This window comes from Palaemon carinicauda, chromosome 33 (genome assembly GCF_036898095.1).
Source record: "Palaemon carinicauda isolate YSFRI2023 chromosome 33, ASM3689809v2, whole genome shotgun sequence".
Classification (NCBI taxonomy): Eukaryota; Metazoa; Arthropoda; class Malacostraca; order Decapoda; family Palaemonidae; genus Palaemon; species Palaemon carinicauda.
In genome coordinates this window covers 27,613,910-27,628,060 of record NC_090757.1, presented here as the reverse complement: position 1 = coordinate 27,628,060, position 14,151 = coordinate 27,613,910, and the positions used below count along the sequence as shown (strand labels likewise).

Sequence of the window (14,151 nt, the reverse complement as noted above, 5' to 3'; positions counted from 1 at the left end):
AGAGAGAGAGAGAGAGAGAGAGAGAGTTGCTCTTTATTATATTACTGGAGAAGAGAAGAGCAATTGGGACTGCTTGTTTTTTAAACAGAAGTTTTGAAATTTTACTTTTGTAAAACTCCAAAGATATCTTTGGAGTTTTACAAAAGTAAAGGAAAAAACGTAAAAGTTATAGAAAAAATATTTGAATCAACTGAACAACAATAGGCCTAATCACATAAACAGTATAAAAATAGATATGATAATAATAAAAATATTCGATGAAAATATGATTGAGGATAATCAGAAGTATTGTGGAGAAAATTAAGGAAAAAAAAAGTTTTAAAATATCTAAATTTAAAAAAAAATACCTTAGCACAAATAAGCAATTGACCACCATTAGCCGTGTAAAAAGGATAAAAATACGATGGTTGATATTTTTTTTTTTTTTGTCAGAGAATATATAATATTGATGAGGACAAAAGATAACGTTCAGAAGCAGAAGGAGATAAACCAAATGAGTAACTAAGGTGCCGTTACATGGGAAAGACGCGATCGTCAACTTACTGTACCATAAAAGGCCCCCATACACTATCGAGCATCGAATCGCGCTTCGTGCAACGCGTCGAGTGTTCATAGTGTATGGGGGCTTTCGCATCGTGCAACGAGCCACTGGCAGCTGGCTCGACGCTATCAAGACATTCCTGATATTTTGTGGGCGGAGCTTCGAGCCAGGTGATAATTTGTTGGGTACACGAGGAAGGCTCCATTATTTTTGTATGTTGAGTGAAATTGAAGATGGATAGCGCCAATTCAAGAGAAGTGTTAAGTGACTTTATAGACCTATACCAGTCTTTCCCGTGTTTGTGGAAAATTAAAATCGGCAGATTACTATAACAAACACGCAAAACAAATTGCTCAAGACAAATTAGTAGAAAAACTGAAAGAATGTGACCCTAATGCTGATCGTGAATCATGTTTACGTAAGATTAATTCTCTACGTGCATCATTTAGAAAAGAATTTAAAAAGGTTCAGGCCTCATACAAATCTGGATAGTTGAACCAATCTTGGGGCTCTTTCATTCTAAGTTCTTCTAACAAATTGGTATGTGAGAAATCATTTCTCTTTAAAAGCCACGATTTGCTCCACTTTGATCGCTTTTTTACGTTTTTTCTCTTCGAGAGCAACAGCAATGCTTAAAAAATCGTCTGTGTCTAGGTCTGAGGATGACATCTTCACTGTGCGGAAAAAGCGCTTAACTGAAACAAGGCTCTTTAGTGTGTGGCCTCCGAGTTCGAGCCAAGCTTGAGGTGACTCGAAGCGCGATTCGATGCTCGGTAGTGTATGGGGGCCTTAAGGGAGCTGTTGCCTCCTGCTGGTCCTAAAATCCTTTTCGCTGTAACACCTATAATGTTTCTATACTCTAGTTTAAGATAGACAAATCTACTTTTCTAGTTTGTGATGATGAAAACGTCTTATTGTTGCGACATAGCTTTAGAGGTTAGTGACTTTATTTAGTGTTGTTGTGAATAGGCCTAGGTCTAGGCTAAGGTGGTTTGAGGAACACTCAACCTACTAACCGTATTTGTAATGTCAGTTAAATATGCCTACTCCAAACAAGATAATTTTGTTAATGAATTACGTAGGTCTACCATACATGTAAGCAATTAGAATAATTTGCAGTCAAAGCATAGACACAAGTCTTTTAGTGTATGTAGCCTTTGGAGTCTAAAGGAATAGGTTAACTTTGTGTTCTTATCATCTTTGTTTGGAATACAATATTATGACCCTAGTTTTACAATGTTCTGAATATTATGATTTAGTGAGTTATATGCTACTTTAATTACTAGAGAAACTGGAATTTGTAATAAGCAATGGACGAGTGCTGGCTAGTTTGGCATTTTTCTATGTATGGTTATTGAAGGCTGGGCCCAGGGGGTAAAGTTGTACTGTATTACACAGGGTCTGATTTCGAACAGAAACTATATGTTTTCCTGTAATAAATAATGTGATTTGACCTTTATTTCAACCGCAAACCAACAGAACAACCATCCCGACTAACTTTAAGTGTCCGGACTGGTTGCTGTTATTACGGATGAAGTGAAGGTGAAAACCGGTTAAATCACGTTAATTTCTACAGGAAAATATATATTTTCTGTTAAAAGGGTTAAATATGTCTTATATTATATATATTTTGTTAAAATACTTAGATATAATAACTTGTTCAAATTCGGTATCACTTCACTCACGTACGTATCTACATCCGAATTTTCCAACGTCCGAAGTAAAATTCGAGCAATTTTTAGACTACACCCGAATTTTATTTCGACACACAAAGTAAGCAATTTTCGTCGTACCGGTTGTATCCGAATTTTTCGACACGCGAAGAACAATTTGAACACGTTCCTACTCTACACCCGAATTTTTTTTCGACACCCGATGTAAGCAATACCTGTACGCGTAGACGGTACTCATAGTGCCGAATGTATTTTTTATTTCCGCCGATAGAAGGCAGCACTTCGACCTCGGAGGGACCCTCAATTAGCGTGGCTTGGGTCATTCCTCTGTTCTCGTCGGCTTCGTGTGGTTGTGCGCTCTGCGTTCTGCTGTTAACTATTTTAGTCGTGATTTTTTACGTACATCCTTTTACGGTTTTTACGTAAAGCATGGGTCCTAAAAGGTTTAGTTTCGCAAGTGGTAGTGGTAGTGGTGAGAAAAGGAAGAAGGAAATGCTTTCTTTAGAAGTAAAGCAAGAAATTATTGAAAAGCATGAGCGTGGCGTCCGCATGAGTGAACTTGCAAAAGAATATGGCTGAAATATGTCGACGATCTCTACAATCTTGAAACAGAAAGAAGCCATTAAAGCAGTGAAACCTTCTAAGGGGATCACCATCATTTCAAAACGTCGTAGCCCTGTCATAGAAGAGATGGAACGACTTCTGCTAATCTGGATCAAGGACAGAGAGATTGTTGGCGACACCATCGCCGAAACTATCATCTGCGAGAAGGCGCACGCCATCTTCACTGACTTGAAGGAGGCGAGCTCTAGGGGTGATGCTGAGGAGAGTTCAACCGAACCTTTCTCAGACGATTTCAAGGCATCTCGTGGCTGGCTTTAGAAATTTAAGAAACGGTCCGGGATTCATTCAGTTGTTCGCCACGGAGAGGCTGCTAGTGCGGACACAAAGGCTGCAGCTGCCTTTGTGAAGAGCTTTGAAAGGACTGTGCAGGAAGAAGGCTACGTAGAGCAGCAGGTGTTTAATTGCGATGAAACCGGGCTGTTTTGGAAGAAGATGCCCAGTCGAACCTACATCACCGCCAAAGAGAAGAAATTGCTTGGGCATAAGCCAATGAAGGATCGGTTGACTCTTGCCCTATGTGCCAACGCTAGCGGGGACTTTAAAGTCAAGCCCTTACTGGTTTACCATTCTGAAAACCCTTGGGCCTTTAAGGCACAGAATGTGGATAAGGACCAGCTTTATGTTTTCTGGCGATCCAACTCGAAGGCCTGGGTCACTAGGCAGTTCTTTGTGCAATGGGTTAACCAAGTTTTCGGTCCTTCTGTGAAGAAGTATCTTCATGAGCAGAAATTGCCTTTAAAGTGCCTGCTATGCCTTGACAATGCACCCGCTCACCCCCTCGGACTTGAAGATGATATCTTCGAAGAATTCAAGTTCATAAAGGTGCTGTATCTTCCACCGAATACCACCTCTATCTTCCAGCCCATGGACCAGCAAGTCATCTCGAACTTCAAGAAGCTCTACACCAAGCACCTATTCAAGCAGTGCTTTAATGTCACGCAAAGCACAAACTTAACTTTGCGTGAATTATGGAAAAGCCACTTTAACATCGTGCACTGCTTGAAGATCATAGATCAGGCTTGGGTGGGAGTAACTCGACGGACACTGAATTCTGCCTGGAAGAAGCTGTGGCCTGATGCAGTTTCTCCCCGAGATTTCGAGGGTTTTGACCCCGAACCTGATCCCGTGGTGGGTGCAGCGGAAGACGTAGAGGAAATCGTCTCTCTTGGCAAGTCCATGGGTCTGGAGGTCGACGCAGATGACATCACGGAACTCGTCGCCGAACATCACAACGAACTTACTACAGAGGAGCTCAAGGAACTCCTTGCTATATCTGAGCACATGAGTGATGACGAGGAAGGGATCGAGGAGGTATAACATGTGTTAGGTTCGGCGGAAATAAAAGAGATGTTAGGAAAATATCAAGACGGGGTCGACTTCATCGACAAATACCATCCAAAAAAATTGCAGGTTTGTCGTGTAGTTGCGCAGTTCGATGATGTTTGCCTAACTCATTTTCGAAACATTCTGAAAAGCCGTACCAAGCAACTTTTTATCGATAGCTTCTTTAAAAAATCTATGAAGCGAACTCGTGATGAAGAGGAAGGAAGTGGCTCAAAGAAAACGGCAAAGAGTGAAGAGAAAAAAAATTCAATCAATTTTAAGTGGAGTGAGTGAAAGTGATTAAAATTAATCATCAAAAAGAAAAAAAGAAAATGTAAAGAAAAATATAAAATATTAGAATAAAAAGAAATAAATAATCTAAGTTAGATTAATGTTCACTTAGTGTAAGTTAGAATAAGTTACGGTAGTGTATGTTTATCGTAGTCACCCTCTCTACCTTCTCGCCGTCCGTCCGTCTCCTCTCTGCGTAGCAAGACCGACACCTGCGCTGGACTTTCTAAGGTAAAGTGACGCTAAAAACCCGTTTCTTATTCATTATTTCTTGATAATTATTCTTTTTTACATGTCTATTATCTAATTTAGAGTGCATATTGTTATGTGTAATTATGTGTAGTAATTTATTAAGGAGTTATCATTGGTTTTTGGGCTCAACCATGGAATAATCCTATTTCAATGTATTCTTATGGGAAAATTTGTTTCTACATCCGAACATTTTCTAAATCCGAAGTCGGTTGTGGAACGTATTAAATTCGTATGTAGAGGTACCACTGTACTGCGACCGGTAACCTTAGCAACGTTACCAACGTTACGGTGGTACACAGCGTTACCAACTCTACGGTGGAATTATTATCGTGTGTATTTTAAAGAATTTTACCATATACCCTTTACACAATATATAAAAAAGTATAAAAAGGGTACAGAACCTAACAAACCTACCTAACCTAACCTAGAAGTTCCCAGGTCATAAACCCAATATAATGCCCTTTGTTATATCACTTCACTCACGGTACGGTAACGTTAGTACTGTTATGATAACATTATATACTGTATAATGGTTCTTGTTCGCCATTAGCTCGCTTCGCTCGCATGAAAATAAAACATCAGGCTCGTATGTACTGGCAAGCGGTAATGTTGAGCTGCGCACGCTAACATTTGTAATGTTACGCTAACATTACCAATGTTATATATAATGGTTCTTGTTCCTCACACGATCACAGGAAAATAAAACATCACCCTCGTATGCATTGGCAATCGTTAATGCTGAGCTTCGCACTCAACAAAATATAATAAAACTAACACATTAAAGTTAAAGAAATTAATGACTTACTTTCTTGACCGTGATGATGTAACTTAGGGGTCACGGGGGTGTTGTGACTGAGTCTGTGGTGTCTTAACTATTTTGCCTTAGATTAGTACTGCACTTGGAACACTGTAAAAGTTGGTATATTACATTACGTGATTTAAGAAAATTATCAACATTGGAATATACCAAAATACTTTCAAGCATGGACTACTGAAGCCGATACAATTTTCTAATACTTAGATCGTAAAATACGCAAAAGGCGACACTTGAACTAACAAAGACATGACTAGAGCAAAGGTTTCCACGGAAAAGGGCTTGTTGGAAGGTGGGGGTAGGGAAATATTAACACCCCTGTGCAAACTTTACATACGTATTGGGTTCCTGATTGGTTAACGGAAAAGCAACGGAGTCTAGAGAGTAACATGAATGAACAGAATGGGAAACTTGTCCAGAGCAAGTATTTATGTGAAGTCTGGGAGTGACAAGGTAATAACAAAATGTATAAAAGTAATATGAAGATAAAATGGAATGTGTGATAGATAATATTTGATGGGTATATAAAATGAGGTGATTTTATAAGGTATCGGATAATAAAACGAGTAATACAGTACTTGGGTCAAACGTAAAATATGTATACGAGGGTATTACATAACTAATCAAGTAATAGACTTGAACAAAGCTGGTAGAGAGACAAATACTTACATTTCACGATTAGAGAAGAAGAAACCCTATTGGTGGAGGAAAAGTCTCTGCGCAGGGAGGCGGGGTTTTTGCGCAGAAGGTCGAAACCTGCTATGTACAAACGACGAACAAGAGCGTCTACAATGGGCAAGTAGAATGAGAAAAATTAAATGAAAAACACTGCTAATGTTAGCATGATATGATAACATTTGATCTACATTACATGTTGGCAGCACTGGTTACTGTATTTTTTCATGAGACATTGCCTTTGCAACGGCGCCTCCAAAGTTAATCCAGCTATACTGTTTTGTATTTTCCTCCATTTATTATACATCCAAGAAGGTAATGTATAGAGAAGAAAAGGCTTGTTTTACGTTTATATATCGTTTCCCCAGTATGTTTTCCCCACCCAAATCCCCGAGTTCCCACTGGGGGTTCCCCATTATCGTAGGATATAGATATATATATATATTTCTGAAACTATTCATTTGCGACGGGAACGAGTGTCATTTTCAAAGAGCGTAATTTTTTCTATAAGAAAAAGTAGTTTTTTTCCTAGGTTACATTGCCCTGTAATACAGTACAATAATACTGGGCCAGGGTAACCAGGCATTCCGTATTTAATGGGATTAACCCATATGACATTAGTCCAGTGTCCAATGTTGACTTTCCCCGTCCGGGATGCCTTTTGTCCCGTATTTTCATTATTGGAAGAAAATACAATATGATATCCTATTTTCATTATTGGAAGAAATACAATATGATATCCTTTAAAGCTGCAAAATATGCTTGAATGCAATACTGTAGCCTAATGCTTTGCATCATGTAATGAACAGCTGTTTGTAACATTGTCTACAATGACCACACTTGAAAACTTAAAGAAAAGCCAATGAAGTAGGTCCTGACAATCTGGATCCAGCTAAGAAGGACTTTGCGCTCTGACAGTTCGGGCATAACTTCATGTAAGTTTTGTGCATATTGTTCAACTACCTCTCCAATTTAGGTGTCCTTCATTTCAATTTTCAAAATCTGGTCACCCTGGTTGAGGCATAATAACTTACGTATTGGTCGATTAAAATGTGAGGTCTATTTTGAAGATTATCGGTTATTGCACACGCATTGATTGCATTTGATTTTGCCAACTGTTCTGTTTTTTTTTTTTTTTTTTTTTTTTTTTTTTTGTATGAAGTAATATTTACCTGGCTTTTTTTTTTTTTTTTTTTTTTTTTTTTTTAACAAATTGTAAGCTTCCAAATATTTATGCACAAGTTCCCTGATGTTGTATAGGACATGGTTCCTTAGGACAAGTCATGTAGGACATTGTTCCCTTATACAGTTTAGGTAAGAGATTACAGTCATTCATCAATATTCACGGGTTCTATCATTGCAGATTTGATCGTTTGCAATACAAGGAACCATATAACCAAGTAAATCAAAATTCACCCATTTCAGTCCTCTTTGTGCAGCATCACATTGTGAAGTAAAAAAAGTGATGGAAACAAATTTAAGTAAAAAACCGGTAGGCTACATATATTGTACAGCACTGTATACAAAATACCGTATACCATAATGTACAGTAATTATAGGATTTAGGCTAAGTGTTAGGGTATTGATAAAGACGACTACGCAAAACAGTTATCACTTATGAGTGATGAGCTACGTACGCACTGTATGCTGTACATGAGCTAATTAATCTGTACTGTAGTGATAGTAATGTACTTATATTATAGTAATAGACAGTGCTCTACAGTATCAGTGAGTATTGCTAGATGTGATCAACAGTGTTTTGTTATTAATATATTGGTATTAGTATGCAGTAATGTACATTACAGTACAAGTGTGGTAATGAGTTATCTTACGGTGTTCTCTATGTACGTACTTACACGCACTACTAAACTTTTTTTAAAGAGTATAAAGTTGCTAAGGTATGTTCGTATTGAAGTAAATTACTCATACTGTGATAGAAATCATGTGAAAACAATACAGTGTGTTGGTCAACTGCGAATAGGCAATGGTCAGTGGGTTGGTAGGTTCTGAGTTGATCCACTGTGGATTCTTGATTTTCGGGCCTGTCTCTGTTACCTAACCCCTGTGAATAAGGAGGGCTGACTGTATTCTCTAGAACATGTTAGTTAGGAGATTTTTTTCCTTAGAACAGGTTAGGTAGGAGATTTTTTTTCCCTAGAACAGGTTAAGTAAGAGATTTTTTCCCTAGAACAGGTTAGGTAGGAGATTTTTTTCCCTAAAACAGCTTGGGTAAAACATTGTTACCTAGGACAAGTTTGGTCGGAAATGTTGGTTAATATAAGATTCTGTACATTAATTACTAGCAAAACTGGAGTTCAATAGGAGAAATGGATGAGTGCTGGCTAGTTTGGCATTTTCTCCATATGATTAATGGGGCTGGGGCACAATAACTTATGTATCGGTCTATTAAAATGTGAAGTCTATTTCTCACTCTTAAGTTCATTGTTTACTTTTGGAATGCTGATTAGGAGTTACTGCATTATTTGCATTTTCCAGCTGTTCTGTTTTTTATATGATGTAATCATTACCTGGATTTTTTCAATATTAAACTTACCCGATAATCATGTAGCTGTCAACTCCGTTGCCCGACAGAATTCTACGGAAGGGATACGCCAGCGATCGCTATACAAGAGGGGGGTGTACTCACAAGCGCCACCTGTGGCCAGGTACTGCAGTACTTCTTGTTGACACCACCTCAATTTTTCCTCTGTCGTGCTTCCGGCAAGACGTTCATGGATACGCTTATAATTTTGGAGTCTTGTTCACGGTTTTTGGTGAAGTATTGCTCTAAGATTTCAGCTTTCGCTATTCAGGAACTTTTTATTTGGGAAATATTTCAGTTTTTTTCCTTTAACAATAATGTTTTAACGATATATATGATTGGGCTCTTCTCTCAGGTTCTAAGTCAAGAGAGAGAGAGAGAGAGATATAGAGACGGAGGGAGAGAGAGCTGGATAAACGTTTCGTTCAAGCGAGTAACGTTATCGTTTTTGCTCTTCTCCCTAGTCTCTTTAGGGGAAGAAGGTAAACGTTTCTAGAGTTTTATTCTTGTTCTCAAGCTTTATGCGGTGAGAGATTTTAAACGTAGTTTATTTGATCTAGTGTTTAGTCTCTTTCCAGCCACTGAATTATTTATCTTTCATTAGATTTTTTCTGTTACATTGTAATTCTGTTTTCGCAATTACTAACTTTTAAGGAAGGATAGAATTGCGTGTTTCAGGTACAAACCACTTAAAGTTTCGAGTTCAGTGAAATAAGTGCAAACAGAAAATCAAAAGTGATAAGTGATTAGCGCAAAGTGTGTCAGTGTTGTTCGTGAGGGTACTTCTGTGCGTGCCAGTCGTCCTCCCAGTCCGGGACCTCTTGCAAGCTCCCAAGCCCAGGGGAGAAGCAATGTCGAAGGGCAAAAGGGTTCGGCAGGCCTTGATCGGCGCACAGAAGTATCCTCGGTGGTTGCGGGCGTGTCTTACAGAGACCGTCACTCCCACCCGCAGACGATTGAGCCCTTATTTTGCTCGTCTGCAGAAGAAATTTCGGGGAGAAAACGCTGGACTCAGGTCTCAAGACCTCTTAAACGTAAAGTCCAGACCTCTAGAGTTCAACAACCCGGATGCAGTCATTGGGTTAGCTCTGACTCTCCGCAGTCATCAGGTGACTGCACACCTCCTAAGAGAGGTAAGGTGATGCCTCAACAGACATCATCTTCTGTTAAGGCTTTGCCTCAACAGACCTTATCGTCTGTTGATCCCAAGATGACTTTGCTGCAGTCCATGCAGTCGCAGCTTGCGGTCTTAATGCGTGAGTTTCAGGCTGAGAAGGTTACACCTCCTCCTGCGAGCGCTCCGCCTCACCGCAGTCCAGTCTGCCAGGCGTACGAAGTTGAGGTTCCTCAAGCTTCCTTACCGCGTTCGGAGTTGCCAGTTACCAGCGTTGTGCAGCAACCTTAACCTTCCTTAAGGCAACCTCAACAATGGGAGCAGGAGTCTTATGCCTTGAGGCAAGATTTTCTTGCAGTTAGACCATCTTTGAGGCTACAACCTTTTGAGGTACGACAACCTCTACCATCCTTGAGGCAGCCACCTCAGCTCTCGCAGCTGCTACCTCAACTTTCCTCAAGGCGAGAGCCTCAACTCTTGAGGCTAGCTCCTCAGGAACCTCAACTCGTGAGACAGGAACTGCGTTCTGCGCAGCCGCTACCTCAACTCTCGCAGCTCACACCTCAAGAACCTCAACTCGTGAGTCAAGAGCCTCTCTCTGCGCAGCCACCTCAACCCTTGAGGCAAGCGCAACTCTTGAGGCAAGCGCAACTCTTGAGGCAGGAACCTCATGCTATGAGTCAGCCACCTCAACGCATGCATCTGCCACTTTCTCCTCAACTTGAGCCTCTTCCCATTCAACTTTGAAATAACAAATGACAATAATAACACCTCATTACTTTCATAACTTGCGTTTGTAATCATATACATGTATGCCTACACAAACATTATGATAATGGAGGTTATTCGTATTACTTAAATAAAAAAATATATATGTATTCCTTGCAATATATTTTTAACAAATCGCAAATATGGCAAAATATCTTCAAAACAAAATGAATCATGAGTTATGAATGTAATGTAAATATTATGTTGATATTAAACCCCATGCAAGCATGCATGAAGTAATGCAGTGTTGCCAACAGGGCGAGTTTCCCTGTCCTGAGGTGAAGTAGATTATAGATCGTATATTTAGTGCAGCTTAATTCTACGATTATCATGCCGGCTATCAAATTCATCAACAAAACAGTCTAAATCAATTCCCTCGGCACGTGCACTTTCAATGGACAGTAATGCGATATTACTCAATCTAGCACTGGTCATGGAATTTCTGAGAAATGTTACACGCCATGCAACATGCTCTGCTTCTCTTACAGCATGCTCTACATACAGCATGCTCTGCATACAGCATGCTCTACATACAGCATGCTCTGCATACCTTACCGCATGCTTCTCAGTCACACTTCTTTGGTTGTTGCCAACTCACTAGACTGTCAAGCAGTTTCATAACGTTGCCTTCTAGTCTGCTGCTTTTGCACCAGTGAAACCCTCACTGAGAGAACTTAGCTTTTCTCGGATATGGTCCCTGTAGATGAGAAAGTGCTTTTCTCCCTCCTTCTGATATTCCCTTGAGGACTCTGTCATTTGGAGAGGAGCCTTTAGCTGCGTAGCCTCCTATGGACTTTTATTTAAGCATAACATGCTTCCAGGGAAGGTAATAGTTCCACTTCAGTCGCTAACCCCGTCTGTTACCACACCTGCTCCCATAGACCTTGAGCTGTGTTGCAAGACATGCAGTCCAAGCTTAGTCCTTGTTAGAGGATTTTTTGTTTACGGAGTCAGTGTGTCACTGGGAAGACGTTCAACAACCAGCAGAAGTGACTTGTTGTGACGCAGTGCGGCAACCTCAGCAACCCGATAAGGAGTTGTCTATACGACCCAGACAGTCTAGACAGCTTCGGGTTGTCACTGTACTTCCTCGCTTCCCCATGGTTGACAGTTCACAGACTGTGCAGCAGTACCATGATCTTGTGTCCGGCTCCGTCAGACGACTGGCTTTTAAGAGCTCCCACAAGTCGTCGCTGTCTGGAGATTCTCAGATGGACTATGGATCTGACCAAGGAACTGGGCCTCCTGGTCAATTTTGAGGAGTCTCAGCTCGTCCCATCCCAGACCATTGTCTACCTGGGTATGGATCTTCAGAGTCGAGCTTTTCGGGCTTTTCTGTCGGCCCCAAGGATCTTCCAAGCCCTAGAATGCATCCAGAGCATGCTGAGAAGGAACCGATGCTCAGTCAGGTAGTGGATGAGTCTAACAGGGACACTTTCATCGCTGGCCCTGTTCATCGTGTTAGGGAGACTCCACCTCCCCCCCCCTTCAGTATCATCTAGCTGCTCACTGGATAAAGGACATGACACTAGAGACGGTCTCAGTTCCTGTTTCCGAAGAGAGGAGGTCTTCTCTCGCGTGGTGTAAGAACAGCTTTCTTCTCAAGGAAGTCTACATTTGGCTGTACAGAAACCCGACCGCCGTCTCCTCTCGGACGCATCAGACATGGGCTGGGGTGCGACTTTGGACGGGCAGGAATGCTCGGGAACATGGAATCAGGAGCAAAGGACACTTCACATCAATTGCAAGGAGTTGTTGGCGGTTCTTCTGGCCTTGATAAACTTCAAGTCCCTCCAGCTTAACAAGGTGGTGGAGGTGGACTCTGACAACACCACAGCCCTGGCTTACATCTTCAAGCAGGGAGGGACTCTTTCGTGGAAGTTGTTCTAGATCGCAAGGGACCTCCTCATCTGGTCAAAAGATCGAAAGCTCACGCTGGTAACGAGGTTCATTCAGGGCGGTATGAATGTCATGGCAGATCGCCTCAGCCGGAAGGGTCAGGTCATCCCCACAGAGTGGACCCTTCACAAGAGTGTTTGCAGCAGACTTTGGGCCCTGTGGGGTCAGCCAACCATAGATCTGTTCGCTACCTCGATAACCTAGAGACTCCTGTTGTCTTGTTCTCCGATTCCAGACCCAGCAGCAGTTCACGTGGATGCTTTTCTGCTGGATTGGTCCCATCTCGACCTGTATGCATTCCCGCCGTTCAAGATTGTCAACAGGGTACTTCAGAAGTTCTCCTCTCGCAAAGGGACACGGCTGACGTGGATTGGCTCCGCTCTGGCCCGCGAGAGAATGGTTCATAGAGGTACTGCAATGGCTGGTCGACATTCCCAGGACTCTTCCTCTAGGAGTGAACCTTCTACGTCAACCTCACGTAAAGAAGGTACACCCAAACCTCCACGCTCTTCGTCTGACTGCCTTCAGACTTTTCGAAAGACTCTCAAGAGCTAGGGGCTTTTCGAAGGAGGCAGCCAGAGCGTTTGCCAGAGCAAGGAGAACATCCACTCTCAGAATCTATCAGTCTCAAGGGGAAGTCTTCCGTAGCTGGTACAAGACCAATGCAGTTTCCTCAACCAGTACCACTGTAACCCAGATTGCTGACTTCCTGTTACATCTAAGGAAAGTAAGATCCCTTTCAGCTCCTACGATCAAGGGTTACAGAAGAATGTTGGCAGCGGTTTTCCGCCACAGAGGCTTGGATCTTTCCACCAACAAAGATCTACAGGACCTCCCTAGGTCTTTTGAGACCTCAAAGGCACGTCGGTTGTCCACTCCAGGCTGGAATCTAGACGTGGTCCTAAGGTTCCTTATGTCATCAAGATTTGAACCTCTCCAATCAGCCTCTTTTTAGGACCTCACATTAAAAACTCTTTTCCTCGTGTGCTTGACAACAGCTAAAAGAGTAAGTGAGATCCACGCCTTCAGCAGGATCATTGTTTTCACATCTGAAACGGCTACATGTTCCTTGCAGCTCGGTTTTTGCTAAACGAGCTTCCTTCACGTCCTTGGCCTAAGTCGTTCGAGATCCCAAGCCTGTCCAACTTGGTGGGGAATGAACTGGAGAGAGTACTTTGCCCAGTTAGAGCTCTTAGGTACTATCTAAAAAGGTCTTAACCTTTACGAGGACAATCAGAAGCCTTATGGTGTGCTATCAAGAAACCTTCTTTCCCAAGTTCTAAGAACTCAGTTTCTTACTATTCAGGCTTCTGATTAGGGAAGCACATTCTCATCTGAAGGAAGAAGACCTTGCTTTGCTGAAGGTAAGGACACATGAAGTGGGAGCTGTGGCTACTTCAGTGGCCTTCAAACAGAACCATTCTCTGCAGAGTTTTATGGATGCAACCTATTGGAGAAGCAAGTCAGTGTTCGCATCATTCTATCTCAAAGATGTCCAGTCTCTTTACGAGTACTGCTACACCCTGGGACCATTCGTAGCAACGAATGCAGTAGTAGGCGAGGGCTCAGCCACTACATTCCCATAATCCCATAACCTTTTAACCTTTCTCTTGAATACTTTTTATGGGTTGTACG

The 14,151-nt window shown here is 41.6% G+C and overlaps 1 long non-coding RNA gene across 1 annotated transcript in view; it reads left to right on the top strand.

The window, feature by feature from the left end:
• Positions 1–1,336: 1,336 nt before the first annotated feature.
• Positions 1,337–14,151, top strand: part of LOC137626095 (uncharacterized) — a 187,331-nt gene continuing 174,516 nt past the window's right edge. Inside the window, exon 1 of the long non-coding RNA XR_011040983.1 lies at positions 1,337–1,477. This is a non-coding gene — a long non-coding RNA (uncharacterized lncRNA). The remainder of the gene's footprint in view (positions 1,478–14,151) is intronic.